Source organism: Camelus dromedarius, chromosome 15 (genome assembly GCF_036321535.1).
Source record: "Camelus dromedarius isolate mCamDro1 chromosome 15, mCamDro1.pat, whole genome shotgun sequence".
NCBI lineage: Eukaryota > Metazoa > Chordata > Mammalia > Artiodactyla > Camelidae > Camelus > Camelus dromedarius.
The window spans coordinates 39,143,523-39,157,065 of NC_087450.1; positions in this window are offsets into that span (position 1 = coordinate 39,143,523).

The window sequence follows — 13,543 nt, forward strand, 5'->3', positions numbered from 1 at the left end:
AAAGTGGCAACTGGCAAAACTGGTAATCTTTTTTAAAAGTTTTGCAACATACCTTCCTAATGAAAACTCACATAAAAAAATTAGCTGTTGAAATATCACACAGTAAAAGGGTTCCCATGAAGGACTCGTAGTTGACTCTGTCTATATAGACAAGACTTGTTCTTTACCTTTTTAAAATCAATTTCAAATTTCTCTTCTTATAAGCCTTATCTACTTTATTTAACCTGTCACGCTGTGGTTGTGTCATGCCCTCTTCTTCAGAGAAGTTTTATTTTTAAGTTCATCTGATGATTTTCTTTAAATTCAAGATCTCTTCCTGTTTTTCCCTGTGTATAAAGCAGCTGCAGCACAATAGTGCTGGCTGCTTGAAGAAGGTTAATAATACCTTGTTTATATAATGGCAGAAATGGGTCAGTTGTGCCCTATATGAAGTGGAGCAAAGAAGCACTATGTAATGTGTTCATTCTTGGTCAGTTAGGGTAGTACAACCCTGAGGAGGCACTGAACGGGCCAGGTTTAGCATAGGCTTCTAATTATCTAGTTTGGTGTTTCCATTGCAAAAGATACTGAGACCATGAATGGCCTTTAGTCATTAGAACATGAAATGTTATAAGTTGATGATTTATTCATAGATGGCATTCAGACTAGCTATATTTTAAAATTACTTCGCTGAATTAGCACAAGAACTTTTAGAAAAATCTTTATTTGAATACGATAAATATATTAGATTTGCTCATTGTTTCCATCCCTGAATGTAAAAGCTAAGGACAAAAATATGTGTGCCTGGGGTCAGAAAATTGAAAAACTAAACAACCAATAAGTGACTTACTATAATTTAAAATTCATTCTAGTAAAACTTCAGTCTGATCTTGTTACTTTTCTGACTTTCCTAGTGGAGTATGAACAGATGAGGGCAAGTACCATTCATTTCTATGTCTTCAGAACTTACTGCAGTTCTAGAACATAATCAGTAGAGAGTAAGTGTTTAAGGAATAAGTAAATTAAGTGAGTCAATGGAATTTTGATTTAATGAAGACATTACAAAATGTAGAAGATTCCATTGGGAAAAATTGGGGGTTAGGTTTTATTATTTTGTCCCAAGGCACATTTGTGGACTTTGACTAATGTAGAGTTAGGCTTACTTAATTTAATAGACACCCATGGGTAGCAGTGATCAAAAGTGCAGATTGCATAGATTCCTTAAGGTGAACTTTGTGGGTAGTCTGTGGAATATAGCATTATTGTATTTTTATGCTATTACTCTGTTTACCATCTTAAAGCATCAATACTCAAATTTCATGGAGGGAATTCTCTGAATTATCTGTAGCAAGAACTTTGTCACTCCAATTTATGTATCAACTCCTATTCCCTGGACATTAGAGTATCTATATAACTTTCTATTTATCTATCATTTATCTGTCTAAGCTATTTGTGACAGCCATTCTAAAAAGCATATGAAAAGGCCATTTCAAAAAGCATCTGAAAGGCTGATAATTTCTTTATGGTTTACAATTAAGTGTTTACCACATTTAATGCTCACAGGGGAACTTGCATTTTTTTTCTATTTGGTACAGCTCATTGTTTTCCCATGACTAATATAATGATGTACCTAAATGAGAAAATAGAAGAATATTGCCAAAAAATTAAATTAGCTTATCTGATTTCTTCTGGGAAAATTGCCATCAATTTACACATGGGCTTCTTTATATAATAAACCATTGCAGAGCATGTATTGATAAAGATTGTATTTTGAGGAATATGTGAGTATGCTTATTTAATTTAGACCCAAATGATTTCACTCTTTCTATTTTAATTTAAATTTTGTTTCTGAGGTCTAATTATGAAAATATTTGCCATGGAAAATAGTGTGTTAAGTAATTAGAATCTATAAATTTCAATATATCACAAGGCTGCCTTTCAATTTAATGAGCCATTTTAGGCAGTCTACACAAAACAAAAACAAAAAGTCAGAAATTTTCTATAATTCCTTACATTAAAAAAATAATCAACAACCTATTATTTGAACATTTATCTGCTAAATGCTAGGCACTGAGGAGAGAAAGAGTGAGGAAGATAATTAGGACTTGACTATGAAAGGAGTTTACCACTTGCTTATAAAAAAGTGAGAGTTGAGAACATGCTGATAGTTTGCTTAGTATGTGTCTAATTAGAACAAAGATGATGAGAGGTTATTTCTGTGGCTAGGTAAAGAAGGGCACACTTGAGAGTGGTTTTAGGAGAGCTAAGCATAGAGAAAAAACTGTGTCCATACCTCGTCCCAAAGACAAAATTCTTAGTACATCAGCATCCTGGTGTGGTACCTCTTGAGATAAAAATAACTGTGTGAATTTAAACAGAGTAGCAGAAGGCACAGATATCAAAAGACTAAATGTATTGTAACAAAATCTGTGTTCTCAATTTTTGGGTAACAAGGACATGGTGCACTCCCAAGATATGTATCTTGACTAAATTAAAAAAAGAAATTCCTCAGTTGGATCCATACAGTGCATTTATTTATGCTTGAAAGATAGTTATACTGAAGATGCAATTCCAGGATGAGTTATTTTCCCTCAACACTTCTGCCAGTTTACTTGTCGTTCCTTCATAACTGATCTTTCTTTCCATCGGGCTGATTTAATCTTCTTAGCTAGTGGTTTTCTGCACTTTTGCTAGAATGTGATTGGGTGTGGATGCCTAATGTATTCTGCATAGAATATAATATGATTTACATATTTATAGATTCAAGTGCTTCAATGATTTTGAAAAATTCTCAACCACTGTATCTTCTAATATTGCTGCTCCTCTAATCACTCTGTTCTCTTTCTTGGACTGTGATTAGGTATCTTTAGATCTTCTTACTCTTTACCTCATGTCACTTAAGCCCTGTTTTCATATTCTGGCTCTTTATATATATGTGCTACATTTTTGTTAATTTCTTTAGTGCTAAGTTTCGGTTCAGTAATTCTCTTTAGCTGTATTAATCTAATGTTTAAATCTATTCATTGGGTCAAATTAGGTTTAACTTTTAAAGTTTAATGTCATTTTTTTCATCTTCCCAGTCAAATTGATAATCACATCTTGCTTTCTCATATTGTGATTTCATGTTTTATTTTTCAGCATTTCATTCATAGTTATGTATGCACCATTATTACAATATCTTAGTATACCGAATCTGCCTATATACTTACCTTTACAGTGAGTTTTAGGTTTCATATGTTTTCATGTTGCTATTTAATATCCTTTCATTTCAACTAGAAGAACCTCACTTAACATTTCTTGTAAGGTAGGTCTGGGAAAGTCTCTCTTTCCTTCATTTCTGACGGACAGCTTTGCCAGGTATGGCATTTTTGGTTGGCAGGGGTGTGTGTGTGCGTGTGTGCGTGTGTGTGTGTACGTGCATGCATGTGCTTTTATTATATCATCCCATTTGTGAGTTTTCTGCTGAGAAATTTGCCAGTCTAATCAGCTGACCCTGCAATAGCTGACTGAATTTCTCAAGGTACAGTGCTACATTGAGGACATTGCATTGGTCACTGTTGCTGGGAGGTTAGATATTGCCAGTGGAAGAAAATAAATCAGCCTTGGTCACTGGGAATCCATGCTACTGGACTCATGCACTGCCTCCAACTCTGAATCCATGGCTATTCTGTTAGCCCATTATGTGAGCACAGTGGTGAACAGTGACAGAGCTGGCTGATGAACACTGACCAAGTCAATTTGCTACTTGGTTATTTAATGTCTTCCATTGTGGATCATTCTGGTGGGATATATATGTGTTACAAATATCTTCATACTTTGTGCCCATTCCCATAAGTACAGCAGCATATATTTTCTCCAGAATAATTGGACCCAGTCTTCTTACCTTTCTCTTTCCATGATTCTAGCCAGCTGGCCAAGCTATTCACCACTGCCTCAAGCCACCTTTATCTTCACACAAGATACTGCATTGTGAAGATATCCTTCAGTGTTGTCCCTCAAGTTCAGTTATGTTTGGGACTGTAGCCATCACCCTTCATTCTTGGCTTGCACACACGTACCAAGCCAACTTACCCATGAAGCATGGCTGGCCTTTTTTCTCCTTTATTAGCCATTTTTCTCCAATTTTAGCCATTCTAGTAAGTTTGTAATGGTAGTTCATCATGGTTTTAATTTAAGTTTCTTTAAAGCCTAATGATGTTGACTATCTTTAATGTGCTTAATCATTAATAAAAGTTCTTTTGTAAAATATCTGTACAAATCTGGATGTATGTCCACTTGAAAAGTATTATGTATGCTACTTTTCTTGGGTATCGCATTCTGTAAATATCAATAAGCTCTATGTGGTGATGATTTCAGAATTTTATATTGCTCCCTTTTTCATTTTTTTCTTTCTGTATATTATATTCTGTATATTTTCTGCATATTAAAACTCTAATATTCAGATGTATACATTTTGATGTCTCTCTGATATACTGGTAGTTTTACTATTATCAACTGTCTACCTGTTGTCATATATTTGTTTTGAAACCTATGTTATCTAATATTCAGATATTCACCTCAGCCTTCTTACTGCTTGCATGAACCTTGTTTTTACATCCACTTACTTTTAGCCTGCTAGTATCTTTATGATTTAAGTGTGTCATTTATTGTCCACAAAATATTCAATTTTGGGGCTGCTCTTTTGCTTTAAAAAAAAAACTTGTGTTCAAAATTTGCTTTAAATTACATTAATTTAGTTTATTAACTTTTAACAATATTATTGATAAGATTTTATTTGAGTCTGCCATGTTATTTCTTCTTCTTACCTCTTGTTTCTGTTCTTTATTTCCAAGCTTTTGTAAAATTATTAAAATATTTTTAAGAACCCCCTTTTAGTTTTCCTTTTACTATACTTCTTTGCCTTTTCTTATGGTTGACTTAAAGATGTCATATTTCTATGCATCTTTCCACAGTCTATTTAGGTTTAATGATGATGAACTACTTCATGTAAATTATATAAATATTTCAAACTTATAGGTTCATGTACTCCATTTCTTTATATTATAGTTGTTGTATGTAAAAAAAACTACATTAATTATTAACCCAACAAAACAATGTTACGGTTTCTGTTTTGAACACATAGAATTTATAAAGAAATTAATAGGAAGATTTTGCAATTAACAAAATTATTCACTATTTCCACTGTTCTTCATTCTTTGAGAATCTGTGTTTTCTTCTGATATTATTTCTCTTTAGATTAAAGACATCTCATTTGCACTTCTTCTACTGCAGGTCTGCTGGTGACAGATTGTTCTGCAATTTTCTTTTATCTGAGTATGTCTTCTATTTGCCTTTAATTCAAAATAATATTTTTTGGGATACACTTTTTCCTAGCACTTTAAAGAAGTTGTTGTACTCTCTTTTCTCCTCCGTGATTTCTGATACAAAGCCAACAATAGTTGATTTTTTTGTTCCCCTATAGGTAATATATTGTTCTTCTCTTGTTGCTTTCAGGACTTATTCTTTATCATTTTCTTTCAACAGTTTCACTATGATATGCCTCATCATAGACTTTTTTTATTGTACTGTAGGCTGTTTCAGGAGCTTTCCTTTGACCTTCACCATTATGATAGCCCTTACCCCATTAGGTCAAAGAACCAATATATTTCTGACAACTATCAAGTATGTCTGCTACAGTACATATTTGAGAACAGATGAAGGATTACTAGATGGCTCCATGGATCCAGTAGATCCACTGTGAGCTAAACAAAAACCAAAACTCCATTTACAACCTAAAACCTATATGCATCACATTAAGGGAGGGGGCATGAAAAATCTTTTGGTTCTTAAGAATTAATGCTATCTGTGTCTCACAGTCTTGAAATACCTGAGTATTCTACTTTACCGACTGTATTGTAACACCAGTAAATAGCCAGGAGTCTCACTGGGAAGGACTGGGACAGTCATTTCCATATATACCTGCTGTGGTGTTACAGGATTCTTTCTTTAGTCAATATGTTCCAAACCTGAAAACTGGCTCAGGTCTGGGATAAGACATTTTTGACAGTATCTTCCCTCAGCTTCCTGATGTTCTATCCTTGACTTACTTTTTGTGTAAACCGTGTTTTCTCAGTCTCAGCACTTTTGCCATTCTGAGCCAGATAATTCTTTGAGTGTGGAGTTGTTAGTGCATTGCAGGATGTTTAGCAGCATCCGCTGCCCTCTGTCTGCTAGATGTGAGAGCACCTCCTAAGTTGTGACAGCCAAAAATGTTTCCAGACAATTGCCAAATGTCCCCTCATGGAGATGGAGGTGTCAGAATTTCCCTTGGTTGAGAAATACTGGTACAGATTAATCAACAATACCCTTGCTAGCTGTGCATCTATTTTGCTCCTAGAATGTTGAGTTTCTATTAACCGTCTCCATAATCACTTTCAAGTCAGATAAACTGGCTGCCATTTTTGCTTTGCCCACCCATTAAAATGATTTTATCTCCCTTGCTTTTGATTATAAAGTGCCATAATTTCTCCCTCTATTACATTTGGGATACTATCATCACTATTTTTATTAGAAATTCCAGGGCTGTAGAATTATCTCCTATCATCAGACTCAAAGCAGATTCTCACAAGTGCTGGTGCCCCTTCCACCAGCACATTTCTGTTACTTCAGTACACAGAGTGTGTTCCTGACAATACTGTAGGGCCTAGTCAGCTTTAGGGTTTTCTAGCCTTACATAGTATATCCACTTTAGGATTCCCACTTCTCTGAGCCTTTCTGATTTCTTTTCAACCACCGGCCACAGTTCTAGCATTTGTTTAAACGTTTTAAAATTTTTTCAATTTTTTATTGAAGTATAGTTGATTCACAAGTAGTGTTGGTTTCTGATATACAGTAAAGTGATTCAGATATACTGTCTGTGTGTGTGTCTGTGTGTCTGTGTGTGTACATATGTATATTCCTCTTTATATTCTTTTCCATTTTGATTTATTACACGATATTGAATATGGTTTCATGGGCTATACAGTAGGACCTTTTTTATTTAGTTTATATATAGTAGATTGAATTTGTTAATCCCAAACTCCTAATTTATCCCTCCCCCACCCCTTTTCCCCTTTGGTAATCACAAGTTTGTTTTCTTCTTCTATGAATCTGTTTCTGTTTTGTAAATAAGTTCTTTTGTAGCATATTTTAGGTGTTCTACATGTAAATGGTATCAAATGATATTTGTCTTTTTCTGTCTGTCTTACTTCACCTAGTGTGATAATCTCTGGGTCCATCCAACTTGCTACCAATGACAATACATTCTTTTTGTGGCTGAGTAATACACACACACACACACACACACACACACACACACACACACACACCCCTCCCCCACATCTTCTTTATCCATTCATCTGTCAGTGGACATTTAGGTTGCTTCCATGTTTTGGCTATTGTAAATAGTGCTTCAGTGAACATTGGGGTGCATGTATATTTTCAAATTAGAGTTTTTTCCAGATATATGCCCAGGAGTGGGATTACTGGATCATGTGGCAATTCTGTTTTTAGCTTTTATAGAAAACGCCATACTGTCTTCCGTGCTGGCTGCACCAATTTACATTCCTACCAGCAGTGTAGGAGGGATCCCTTTTCTCCACACCCTTTCCAGCATTTATTTATAAACTTTTTAATAATGGCCGTTCTGACACTTGTGAAGGGGTACCTCATTGTAGTTTTGATTTTCATTTCTCTAATAATAGGGATATTGAGCAACTTTTCACGTGCCTATTGACCATCTGTATGTCTTCTTTGGAGAAGTACCTGTTTAGATCTTCTGCGCATTTTTTTACTGGGCTGTTTCTTTTTGTTGTTGAGTTGCATGAGCTGCTTGTATATTTTAGAAATTAAGCCTTGTCTGTTACATCTTTTGCAGATACTTTCTCCCAGAAGTAGGTTGTTTTTTCATTTTGTTTATGGTTTTCTTTGCTGTGCAAAAGCTTGTAAGTTTGATCAGGTCCCATTTGTTTATTTTTGCTTTTATTTCTATTGCTTTGGGAAACTGACCTAAGAAAACATTGCTACAGTTTATGTCAGAGAATGTTTTGCCCATATTGTCTTCTAAGAGTTTTATGGGATTCTGTCTTATATTTAAGTCTTTAAGACATTTTGAGTTTATTTTTGTGTATGGTGTGGGAGACCTAGCCTTTTCATCTCATTCATTTTGACCCATCACTTTTTCTGATCTTACTACAGCCATCCCAGCAGCCTAGTGTCTCCTGGAATCCTTGCCATGATGTAAAAATTTTTGTTCAGTTAGTAAACTCTACCTTATCCAACTTATAGTCCACCTTCTCTGCTCTATCACATAAGGATTTGACCCCATACATATTCCCACAGCTCCAGCTGGTCTATGATGACTAGGTCCTGCAACTTTGTAGGCATATAGTCTCTTTCCTCCTTTAGCCAGTCCAGTATTTCCCCAGTAAGGTTATGCTGAGATTTTACTTTAATCATGGGTCTGGAAGCTACAAGATGAGATGGAGATAGATTCTGAGTTGGGTGGGCAGGCTGGCTTGCAAGACAGAAGCCCCTGTACCATCATGAGTTGAGAACTAGCCTTTAACAGGGAGGAATGGGCCACTTCTGTAGACTCAGAAGGTTCAGATTGGTTTTCCCTTTTGCTGCTGAAGATGTGAATCTCTATATACACTGCCAAGGAGACTCTAACTCTTTTAGTTTGTCTCACATTGTTGATTACCTACTCTAAAGTTTACATTGTTTACCTTCAATGTATGGGTAGCCAACAGCAATTCCATAATTATATAGTATAATTAATATTTTGCCATCTCTCTCAAATTCCTGCAATATCACAACAGCCAGTGTGCTCCCTTCTATTGATTTTTCCATCCCAACAAAGGAGTGTTAACAATTACATCACTGCAGCATGCTAGGTTTCTCAGTATTCTATATTTTACTAAGGTTGGAACCCCTATCACCAGATAGCCCACTCATGATCCTTCTCTGAAAATCCCACTTTAGAATTGCCTTCTGTGTACCAAACTGTCATATGAAGGGTCTCCAAGAAATAGATTCTAAAATGGAAATTTCTGTGAAGAAGAATTACTGTGAAGTGCTCTCAGGAGCAATACCAGTAAAGTAATGAGGGCTGTAGAATCAGGCAGAGGAAGAAATGATCTACAGTGAAGTTATAGCATGGGCCTCAGCTGATCCTATGGAGACTTCTGGACCTGGAATGAACTTTCATGGTTGTCTCCCTAATGAAGGAAGGTACTGGACCTTTATGTTAATACATTCCCTATATCAACCAATCATTATGTCTGCTCTTCCCAGGAAGGTGTGTCACTTTTGGTGTATTAACTCCCTACCTCTATATTCAGGCATCTGGGGGAATGAGTGTCTCAGTCCTGAAGGAGGATCAAGGTCATAGGCAATGTTGTCCACTACAGCCCCCCTCTAGAATCTCTGTTTAGTATGGAGTATCAGCTTCAGCATTTCCACATCGTTTCCACTTAAGGCTTGGTCTTCAGATTGTACCTAGTACTGAGATTAGCATTTTCCTCAAGGATACCTTTAAAAAAAAGATTTATCATTTAGTGCTTTCAGCACCTAGTTCTGAGCTCAAACTTGTGTTCTCTTTTTCTTTTACAAATGGGAGCCACATTCTTAAAGATTTCCCTTACTTTTGCCCAACCAGAAAAAAGTAATTCAGCATCTAGCTGTTTTTCTCAGGACAATTCATAATATACACCAAACTGTACGGCTGTAGGCAGATGTCCTTTAAGGAGCAGAAAAATATAAGATGTGGTGAGCACCACTTAGATCCCCCTTCATGGAAGGAAGATCTTGTTGCTCTGAACACTGTCTGCAGACAGCCTTCAACTCTCAGGCTCTCTAGTACTGCTTTAGCTATAGAAAGCCACCTTTTCCAAGGTCATACTTTTCCCAGAAAAAGGGCACATTTGATCAGTGTAGAAATACAAAGCCCAGCCACTTTAGCCCTGATTGAACAACTCTGATGTTCATTGTAGCTGAAGATTTCTCTGTACAATGACTTAAAACTGTCTTTGAAACTCCATCACAGGTTGACTTCTTCATCTGTCCAGTTCTGCTTCCTTCTTCTCTGTTCCACAGTGTTAATGCCAAGGATGCTTGCTAGTAAACATCCTGCACACTAAACTCTTCGTCAGGTCAGCTTCCTGGAATGCCCGAACAATGATATGATATAAGATTATTTATACTTGCATATATATATGTTATATATATATAACATTTAAATCACTGCTTACATCTCTTTTGTGGCTGAGATGAGTAATATATTTGGGCTCTTATTATAATATCCCAGGTATTTACAGGATACTTAGTTGTCATTGTCTAAGTTGGCAAACATATGAATTTCTGTGGAGTGGCATCTCTTTCTACTTCTCGTTATCATTCCTGTGTATACGGAGAAGAATATGAAAGAGAGCAAAATAAGATAAAGCAACTTTGTGTAATGCAATTTTACTGCAATAATAAAATTGAATCTTCAATCATGTAAAAATTTGGGCATTTTACTAAAATTCAACATGCTTGTTTACTACTAAGTTGTTTTGTGGTTCTCTTATATACACTACTCGCATAACACTGGTTGAACAAATTCATGTTTTTGTTATCTTTTTCAAATATTGTTTTGAACACCTAGCTGAGTATGGAAAATTAGGAGAGATAGATGCCTTGGGGGGATTATTATTGGGGTCAAACTGGGCAAATGGTAAGTCCCACCCTTCTTTTCTCAGGACCAATTTAGCTCACTTTGTCTTTAGATGTTGCACTTAAATCCAGCATTTTTAGGAGACTACCTTCTTAAAAAATAAGAAGTGATGAGTAATTTAACCCTGTATCACCTTATTTTATGAAAATGACTTTGCTTTCAACATGACCATTTTGATATATGGGAGCCCCTCAAGAAGGTACACTTGGAAAAACAAGAATTCTCATATGTAGTTATGAATAAAAACCAATGCATAATCCTCTGAATCTCGGTGTTAGCTTCTTGTAGCTACATTCTAACCATAAACAAAATTTATTTCTAATTGTCCTGTAGTGATACTATCTTCAGGGGAACACCATTTACCATTGTCACCTCTTGTCTCCTTACCTGGACATTTTCAAACTAGGCTATTTTATTTATGGAGGAACTTGGTTCTGTGGAAATTTAGTATTCATCTTATTGGGCAAGCCTCTTACTTTGAATTACTCTCTGAATACCATGGATTTAGCATTGATTATAAGATAGGTATTAGTTACCCCATTTAATTACCTTACCTTAATGACAGTCACCGAAGGTGAACATTATTCTTCCTCACACCCATTTTGCAGGTAAGAAAGCTCAAGTTCACACAGTTAGCAATGAAGTCTGCCAGAGTTTGAACCTAAGTCTATCTACATCTCTCTAGCATTTATTAAGTGCCTATTATTGTGTCTGATATTGCACTCATATGTTTATATTATGTATTCGTTAAGCTAATTCATTCATGCAGCAATTCTTTACTGAACTCCCACCCTAACCAGGGGTTGTTTTAGGCACTGGAGATACAGTGGGAAAAAACAAACAAACAAAAAACCCCCTGACCTCAGGAACTTACATGAGTTTGAGAGATAGAATACAGTTAATCAAACAAATATTTACTATGCCAAGTGATGATTAATGTTAGGAATAAAAGTAAAGCAGAAGGTTAGCGAATTCTCAGAATCACTCAGCAAAGCAGAAAGTACCTATATTTCTTAGGTTTGAGACACTGAGAAGTTAAGTACCTTGTCCGGTATTAGTCAGAGCTTGTAAATGACCAGTAAGATTGGATTCTTCGACTGCCTAATACCAGAATCTGTGACCTTTTCAGCATCATGCTCATTCTCTATTTCTCATCTTGTATCTCTCTTGTTCCTTTGTATTTCTTTAGTCCCCTTCAAAATTTCCACTCCAACTAGATTTGTCTCCTTTGCTTCCTGCCAAGTAAGCTTGAAGGTAAAGTATTTCTCATGGGAAAGTATAAAAAAGAGATAGAAAAAGAAGGGACGGCTTAGAACTAAACCCAGTATGAAGGATGATTTTGTAGCATAGCAAGCTCATTTTTAAAATGTCTATGACCCCCTGCCATTATTTTCCTTTTCCTTTGAGTTCTTATGATGTCCATGACTGCTTAGGGAACTATCTACTCATCTCTTTGTGCTTCCTCTTTTCTTATCCTGTGCTCCTTTCTATGCTATTTTTGGAATATTACAGAATTATTCAATTTAAAGTGTTACAATGTGAAATGGCTTAGTTCCATAGGACCCCAAGATAGGCTAAAGTTTTAGCGTTGCCTTCAGTGTTCACCATCTGAGTTGATACATACAAAGATTCCTTTGGACATATAGGGAAGTCAGAATTTTGTCAGGAAATGTTTATCTCATGAAATCACACTATAGTAGCATTATAATTGGCTTGTGTGTTAGCACTGAGTGAAAAGTTTTTTAACCAGTAGTGTCAGTATGTTCTTTCATATCTTGATGTGAGCATACCTGTGATTTCCTTCCCTGAAATATCTTTCTAGTCTCCACATAGTAAATTCTTCTAGTCCTTCAAGATCTAGTACAGATTGCATAATCCTTGGTGCATCAAATCCAAAGACTTTTGTACTTAGTTCCTGTATAGAATTTACCACACTGCATAGTAATTACTGGTTTAGATGTGAGTTTCTTTTTAAGTATGCACACACACACACACCCCCCACAATGCCTAGCCTAATCTATATGTACCTTCAATAGTAAAATAAAGTTTTGAAAATTATGTAAGATCTTTCTTTCTCAGTATCCATGAGTTTTATTTTAAATTTACTTACATGTTTTTAAATTTAGTTTTAACTTTTATTTTTAATTTAACAATCATATTACTGTATTTTACAATTATATTCCTTTTTCTATATTACACTACATTTTCTCATTGGTAGGTTCCTTAGGAACTTAGTCAAATTGTTAACATTTATGAAACACCATTTGCATTTAAAATATTATTTATAAAGAAGATGTAGATATGGTTTCCAACTTTTAATATCTTATTAATGAAATCAGGAAACTGAAAATACTCATTTCCCTAAAGAAAAATACTCATTTCCCTCAAGGAATTTCACTGATAATTTACTGTTATCAGTGATGGCATCTGTTTTCAGACTCATTCTTTGAAGCAAGAAATTATGTTTTAATTGAAGCCATTATTAACCAAGTGCAAATGAAAAAGCTATTAATTTCTAAAATGTATTTGAGTTTTGCTATATTGGTCCTTTTCATTGCTTTTACTGGTTATAAGGAGCCATCAGATACTGAGTGATTTTGCAAAATCTTCTGTTTCTGAAACTGAATGAAAATCATAGACCCATTTATTTATTCTCTTGACTAATTCCTGCAGATACAAAATGATATTTTACAAATGTAGGCATATGGCTCCTTCAGATTTTTCGTGCTGTGTCAATACATTTATGGTCAAGTTGGCAGTGAATTATTTTGATTTTCTATGACCTATGAGAGGTTTGTGACTGCCCCTAAAATTGTAATACTACTCCTTATA